This window comes from Macaca fascicularis, chromosome 10 (genome assembly GCF_037993035.2).
Source record: "Macaca fascicularis isolate 582-1 chromosome 10, T2T-MFA8v1.1".
Taxonomy (NCBI): Eukaryota; Metazoa; Chordata; class Mammalia; order Primates; family Cercopithecidae; genus Macaca; species Macaca fascicularis.
This window is the reverse complement of record NC_088384.1, coordinates 28803146-28811422: the sequence shown is the minus strand read 5'-3', so window position 1 is coordinate 28811422 and position 8277 is coordinate 28803146.

The following is an 8277-nucleotide window of genomic DNA, read 5'->3' as shown; positions in this document are numbered from 1 at the left end:
CTCTCTGGGCCTCAGTGTATTGTGTGTGAAATGGAACCATCTGGCTGGGGAGGAATGGAGAGGTGGGATTCGGAGATCTTCACACTGCGGTCGCTGGAACTAGCCTCAGTATCTTCAGCGTGGGGAGAGCCAGGTGCGTGGCTAGGGACCAGGGGAAGGTCCATGCCAACCCCTGCCCCTTCCCACCCTGATCCATTGGACTTTGGGGCCAGGTGCTCCCTTATTGGGGCTGCACAGTGACACCTAGGACTAGCCACCAGGGGGTGCCGCGCCCCTGGTGCTTTCTTAGGCAGTGGGTGGCCAGCTGATGCTGGGAACCTGGGCACCTTCTCAGACCCATGGGCATCCAACTCATCCTGCTAATGACACGGGAGGTGAAGCTGAGTTCCAAGGAATGGGAATTGGGCATCACGCTAGAGGAAAACATCTTAGTCAGAGCCAAGCCCCTGGGGGGTTTCCAAGTATAAGCCCAGAGTGAAACCCAAGCTTATGACCCTCTCCAGAGGGAGGCCTGGTTTTCAGGGAACAGCAAATGGGAAGAGGTCCCCAGATTCCAGGGATCAGGGCTTGGACCAGCTGGGGACGCAGCCCAGAGGGAGTGGGTCTGGAAGGGAACAGCTAGACACAGCAGCCTTCACCACTGGCAGCCCCTCCCGGCCTCCCTCGGGGTCTGCTCCCTCCTCCGAGCACAGTTCCAACACCTGGGGCAGGGTTCTGGGAAAGGCTGGTGGGGGGCGGTGATCACAGCCCAGCATCTGGGTATCACCAGGGGCACTGGGGCCAGGGCCCAGGTGAAGCCAGGTCGGGGCTCTCCTTTAGAAGCCCCGAAAACCTGGTGATACCAAAGGGCCCACAGACAAACAGGGTTTTGTGCCTGCGGAGTTGAGTACCACCGGGTCTAAGCCCTGGAGGGCTGTGTCCCTGGGGCTCCCCAGGGGTGAGATGGAGGTGGGCTCAACTGGTGTACCCGTCACTCCTCAATCCTTATTTTATGTATTTAATTTTTTAAAAAAATTTTATTTGAACAAATAGAGATGGGGTCTCACTATGTTGACCAGGCTGGTCTTAAACTCTTGACTTCAAGCAGTCCTCCCAGCTTGGCCTCCAAAGTGCTAGGATTACTTTGGGGATTACTTTAGGGATGAGTCACTGCACGCGGCCTCAATCCTTATTTTGGCCTGAAAGGAAAGGCTGTGGCCCCGTTTGCAGGGGAGAAGACTGAGGCTGGAGGGGCAGGCCTTGCTCTGGGTTGCACAGCAGCAAGAGAAGTGGGAGCTGGCCATGAGGCTTCCTGGACCCGAAGCACTGGTGGGGTTCACCCTGGTTCTTCAGGTCCCATGGGGCTCAGCCCAGGACTACCTTGGTGGGGGTGGGAGACTTAAATCCTCTCCTTCATTCTCATTGTCCCTTCCCCCATCATTTCCTGAGGAAGCACATTCAGGGACCTCCCTGGCTGTGCCTCAGTCCAAAACCAGAATGACACGCATTCCTTTCCCTGGGCCTTTGCTCAGGCGGTCCCTGCACCCTGGCCTCTGCCTGACCAGGGTGGTGGGGAGAGGAGGGGGGACGTCCCCTCCGCTGCTGTCTCCACTGTTCCTGCTGCCCTGGCCTCTGGGCTTCCAGGACTGCAGTGGGTGGGTGGGTGGGCTGGCCTGAGCCCAGGAATGCACTTCAGCTCCTGGTTGAGCAAAGTCACTGAGACTTGGGAGTCGGGTCGGGTTGGGAGGAGGCGTCCACAGGCCCCCACTACGAAAGGCAGCCGTGGGAACAGTCTGCCTGTAAACAACCACTCCAGCCCAGGCTGACCAGGGGCTCTGGCTGGACATAGGGGCCTGGCAGGCTGTGTGGCCTGTAAGGACACAGTCTGTCTCTGTGCCTCAGTTTCTCTGCTGCCCAGTTGGGCGTCCCAGACTCCAGGTGTAGACATCTGGAGCAGGCAGTGCTCAGCTGGGAAGGAAGTGGGGAGGACTGGAGGAGCCATGTGTGAAGGATTCCAACCCACATCACCTGCACCCCTGCTGAGCCTGGTCAACAGAGCCCCTCAGTGGGTCCTCACTCCCCTGGCTGCCTCCCGGTTAGGCACCCTGAGGGCTGGGGAGAACAGGGCCAGGCCAGTGTCCCCAGAGAGGCTGCGCTGCCAGCACAGTAATAGCGGATTTGGATTCAGGGAAGCAGTCCCGTAGCCAGGGTGGGGAAGAGCTACAGGCTGGGCGTGGCACCTAGGCGGCACAGCCTCCCTCCCTGGAGGCCCACGCTGCATTTCCAGGACAGCAAGTCCCAGGGATGGATGGTCCCAGGTGCCAAGGGCTAGAGGCATGGTCTGTCTGCATTCCCCACATGGATGTCTTGTAGTCACCAGCGTTTGATGCTGTCAAGTCCCCCTGTCCTCTCTGCGGACTGAGAAGCCCTTGGTCATCCTTAGGGGGTTGTGGAACCCAAACCAGGCTGCAGAAGCATAGGGACTTGAACCAAAGTTTTAAGTGACACCACCTTTTGTCCCCCTCCCTCGGTCTCTGTTCAGTTCCACTTCGATATTGCCTGTGCTGGGCCATGCAGAGAGGGTTAGGGGATAGAGATGGGAACTGGGGAGTGGGGCTCCACTCTCAGAGAGGGGCAGCCTTGCTGGATCCAGGGGAGATAGTTGAGCAGCCCCAGCTCTGCTTTCCCGGAGCTGCTGGGAACCCCGGGAATGGTGCGGAGATTCCTGGGAGCTCTGCCCCCACTTGACAACCACAGTGCAGCAGGCACCAAGTTCTCCTGCACATTGGGACAGTGTGACCCTGGGCTCTGGTTAGTGGCAGGTGGGGCCTTGGGTCCTACCAGCAGTGAGGGAGTTAGCACAGCAGCTGGCTCCTCTAGGGAAGGAAAACTCCCTTCAGACACTTTGGTGCCTGGCCTCCTGCCAGGAACAAGCAGGAGCTGAAAACTAGAAGTTGAGGCATAAGTTTGGCCACTCTGTAGTGTGTACCTGGGGAGGGCAGCAGCTCGCCACAGCTGCCAGCTGCCAGCCGTCTACCCATTCACCTGGCAGCCCGCTTTTCAGACCTGCCTGTCCACCCATCTATAAGCCCATCTCTGTCCCGTTGTCTATCTGACCATCTTTCTCTTACTGTCCTCTCTGTCCAGCAATCTGGCCTGTCTGTCGATCCATCTTCTTGTCTATCTGTGGCCCCACCTATTTGTCCATCTGTCCAATTACCTTTGATTCTATCTGTGCATCTTCTTGTCCATCCATCTGCCCACCCATCTGTCCCTGTGTCTGCCCACCGGCCTCCCCTCTCCTCCTGGGCCACAGAGCCATGGCCCAGGGCTGTGGGTCCTTGGTCAGCCTGGTGCTGCTGGGGCTGGGGCTGGGGCTGGCTGTCACTGTGCTGGCTGTGGTCCTCTCTCGCCACCAGACTCCCTGTGGCCCCCAGGCCTTTGCCCACGCTACTGTTGCTGCTGACTCCAAGGTCTGCTCAAATATTGGACTGTGAGTGAGACGTGGGAGGAAGCTGGGTGGCCTTTGGCAGCCAGCCCCTCCTGGAGAAGGCGTGTGTGTTTGAGTGTGTGAGTGTGTGGGCGTGCGTGTGTGATTGCGTATGAGTGTGTATGTATGTGTGTGAGTGGGGGGTGTGGGGGTGTGTGAATGTGTGTGATTGTGTTTGGGTGTGTGTGTATGTGTGTGTGGGTGTGTGTGATTGTGTTTGGGTGTGTGTGTGGGTGTATGTGTGAGAGTGAGTGCAGGGGGTGTGCGTGTGTGAATATGTGTGATTGTGTTTGGGTGTGTGTGTGGGAGGGTGAGTGTGACTGTGTGGGAGGGGTGTGGGTGTGTGTGAATGTGTGTGATTGTGGGTATGTGTATGTGTGGGTGTGTAAGTGCGTGTGTGTGTGGGTGTATGTATGTGTGCGTGTGTGAGTGTGTGTGTGCGTGTGTGTACAAGTGCACTGGCCCAGGAAGCAGGAGCCGTGTGTGTGTGGGCTTCAGCACCTGCAGGGCTTGGGCACAAGGAGGCAGCCTCAGGGCCCTTGCACAGAACAGGTGGCAGGGGGTGACAGAACGCTGGTGACTACAAGACGTCCATGTGGGGAATGCAGACAGACCATGCCTCTAGCCCTTGGCACCTGGGACCATGGCACTCTCTGCCATGGGGCAGATGGTGATTTAGGGACAGTCATGTGTGAGTCCACACCTGGCTCCAGGATTCAGGAGACCCATTTGCACATCCCAGGTGGGGCCAGTACAGGCCCCTTCAGTGAGGCCAATTCTCCAAGGCTGGGGTCTTCTCCCAGGGTCATAGGTGAAGGGCTTCAGAGGCTCCCTGTGTGGGTACTGGCCTGCTGGGGTACACACAATGCTGCCACAGCCAGTCTGCCCCAGCTTCCAGCTGGGGGCCACATCTCGGGTTTCTCTGTCCTGGGGAGCCTGGTGCCCCACCCCTCACATCCTCTCTCCCTGAGTCACGGCCTGGGTCTCCTGAGCTGAGTGACTGATACTTGGTGTCCGGGATGAGGGTGTGGTGGAGAGGGGCCACGGCGGGTGTTTCCTGACCCTCTCCCAGGAAACCCAGCCCAAGGGAGGCCTTCGCTGCTGCCACTGCAGAGAGGACACATACAGGATGCCCCTTCCTGCCCCCTGCCTGCCATTGGGCCCACAAAAGCCGGGGCAAGCCTCCCCTCCCTGCAGCCACCTGGTCTGCTTCCCAGAAGCTCTGTCTTGCAGGCTGTTGGGAGGATCCCAGTGCTTTGTAAACTAAAGCAAGGGAGGCGTGGCCGTTCTCTCTCTTTGTTCATTCATTCACCTTTTGAGTCATTTCTTCCTCCCTCCATTCCCCCATCTGTCCATCCTTCCCTGCCCTGATTGCTCATGCCACCCCCCAGCCCCTCCTGACCTGGTCCTTTGGTTTCTCTTCATGGCTTTCTGTCTCCTCCCACAGGGCTGAGAATGGCAGCTCAGGGACAAGTAGAGCCTGGTGACTGCTTGGTCTCCCGGGTGGCTCCTAGGGGATTTGAGGGATTGATGCCTGCTGAGGCTGTGCCCCTCCTCTGCTCAGGAGGACATACAGAGATGTGGCACCCACTTAAACTCAAAGTTGCAAAGATGCAAATGAGACTGGGGTCTCAGGCACCAGAGACCACCGTGGGCACGTGGCCTTTGGGAGTGGGGACCTGCTGCCACAGATCTCTGAGTGGAGTCTGGACCTACTGGGTCTCCCCAAGTGACTGTCTGGGGGTCTCCATAGTGTGCCCTGCTGTGTACGTGAGGGTCAGTGGTTGGCTAGGGGGTCTCTGCTCTAATGCTCCCTCCGCCGGCACTCCCTCAAACTCTCCCTTGGTGAAGAGAGAGGATGTGGTTTGCCGCAGTGTTTTATCGAACAACTCTCTCCACTTCCTGTTTTCAGAAGCTGGGAGTGGAAGAGAGCCTGGGGCTGGCCCCAGCTGCTGCTGCGGAACAGGGGTCACTGGACGCTGGGACCCTGGCCGGGCTGGCTGGGGGCCTCAGGAAGAGGCCTGCTGCAGCGTCATCCTGGCCGAGATCCCTCCCTGCAGGGGCCCCTGGCCATGCTGCCGCAGGGTCTGCTGGGGCCACCAGAAGCCCATGCTCCTGCCTCCATCTCTGCCCTCTGCGCTCACCTCTCACCAGCAGGCCCTCCCAGAGTCCAGTCTCTTCTGCTCTTTTTTTGTTTGTTTGTTTTTTGAGATGGTGTCTCACTCTGTCACCAGGCTGGAGTGCAGTGGCGCAATCTCGGCTCACTGAAATTTCCGTCTCCTACTCTTTCAGCATCAGGTTTTATTACTGGGATTCTGCTACAGCCAGAGACCCTGGGAGCAGATTCCTAAGGCTTATGTGAGTGTGAACCCAGCACCGTGCCTAGTAGACATACAAAAGGAGCATGGTGACAGTGAGGTCTGTCATCTCCAGCTTAATGACTGTTTTGATCCTTGTCAAAAAGGTGATTTTTGGCTGAGCATGGTGGCTCACACCTGTAATCCCAGCACTTTGGGAGGCCGAGGCGGGTGGATCACTTGAGGTCAGGAGTTGGAGACCAGCCTGGGCAACATGGTGAAACCCCGTCTCTACTAAAAATACAAAAATTAGCTGGGCATGGTAGCGGGTGCCTGTAATCCCAGCTACTTGGGAGTCTGAGACAGGAGAATCACTTGAACCCAAGAGGCAAATGTTGCAGTGAGCCAAGATAGCACCACTGCACTACAGCCTGGGTGACAGAGCAAGACTTGGTCTCAAAAAAAAAAAAAAAAAAAAAAAAAAGTTTATATTTTTGTTCTAAAACTTATCTTAATGTCTTCATTCTATATTTTATATAATTATAAGAGCTATATAAGATATACTACCCCTAGTACTTTGTTTTTTGGATATTCTATTCACTCCTGATGGTTAATTTATGTGTCAACTTTGCTAAGCTATGATGCCCTGTTGTTTGGTCAAATACTTCTCAATATCTTGCTGGGAGGTTATCTCATAGATGTGATTAACATTGACAGTCAGCTGACTTTAGGTAAAACAATGTGATTAACGCTGACAGTCAGTTGACTTTAAGTAAAACTGAGGTTTCCCAGAGAAGCAGGAATTCTGCTTTAACACTATAACATGTAAATCCTGCCTGAGTTTCTGGCCTGCTGACTGCTCTCCAGGTTTTAGGTTCCAGACTTCGAGATCAACTCTTACCTGAATTTATAAGCTGCTGGTTCGCCATACAGATTTTAAACTTGCTAGTCCCCACAACCGTGTGAGCCAATTCCTAAATAAATCTCTCTCTATGTATAACCTATTGGTTTAGTTTCTCTAAAAACCTTTTACATCTAGTTTCCTGGATGTTAAGTAATACTGAAACTAGCTAGTAACTTCTTTTCTTTTTTTTTTTGAGATGGAATTTTGCTCTTGTTGCCCAGGCTGGAGTGCAGTTCCGCAATCTTGGCTCACCGCAACCTCCACTTCCTGGGTCCAAGCGATTCTCCTCCCTCAGCCTCCCGAGTAGCTGGGATTACAGGCATGTGCCACCATGCTCGGCTAATTTTTGTATTTTTAGTAGAGATGGGGCTTCTTCATGTTGGTCAGGCTGGTCTCGAACTCCCAACCTCAGGTGATCCACCTGCCTTGGCCTCACAAAGTGCTGGGATTACAGGCATGAGCCACCGCTCCCGGCTCCTCGTAACTTCTTCTTTTCTGTGATATGTCTCTTATCTCTAATAATACTTTTCTTCTTAAAGTCTACTTCATTAAAAATAGTAATGCTGGGCATGGTGGCTCATGCCTGTAATCTCGGCACTTTGTTGGTGGTTGAGGTGGGTGGATCACTGAAGCCCAGGAGTTCAAGACCAGCCTGGGCAACATGGCAAGACCCTGGCTCTACAGAAAAACACAAAAATTAGCCGGGTGTGGCTAATATAATTCTAAGTTAGCACACCTGTAGTCCCAGCTACTTGGGATGCTGAGGTGGGAGAATCGCTTGAACCTAGAAGGGAGAGATTGCTGTGAGCCAAGATCATGTCACTGCACTCCAGCCTGGGAGACAGAGTGAGGCTCTATCTCAAAGAAAAAAAAAAAAAAGAAGTTATACAGCTTTCTTGGTTAATGCATGCATATTTTTCATTATTTTCCACCTTTCTGTATCCTTATATAAAAGGCATTAGTTGGGTTTTTATTTCCAATTAGTTTAATTTTTATTATCCTTTTAAATGTAACTAATTATTTATTTGGGTTGAAAGCCACCACCAATTTGTTTTCCATGCCTACTCTCTTTCTTCTTATCTCCTCCCACATCTTGTTTTGCATTTATTATTTTTATTATTTAATTTCCTCCTCTATTAGTTTTGTAACTGTGCAGTCTTGGAGTTATTTTAAAAGAGACAGTAGATTATTTTAGAGCTTACAACATGCATCCTTCACTTACCAAAGTCTAACATGAGCTAGTACTTTTTTGTTGTTGTCGTCATTGAGACAGAGGGAGTCTCGCTCTGCTGTCCAGGCTGGAGTGCAGTGGAGCAATCTTGGTTCACTGCAACCTCTGCCTCTTGGGTTCAAGCAATTCTCCTGCCTCAGTCTCCTGAGTAGCTGGGATCACAGGCGTGCACCACTATGCCCAGCTAATTTTTGTATTCTTTTTTTAGTAGAGACAGGGTTTCACCATGTTGGCCAAGCTGGTCTTGAACTCCTGACCTTAAGAGATCCGCCTGCCTCGGCGTCCCAGAATGTTGGGATTACAGGCATAAGCCACTGCGCCTAGCCTATGAGTTAGTACTTCTATCCCCTTCCTAGTCAGTACAAGAACCTTGGAA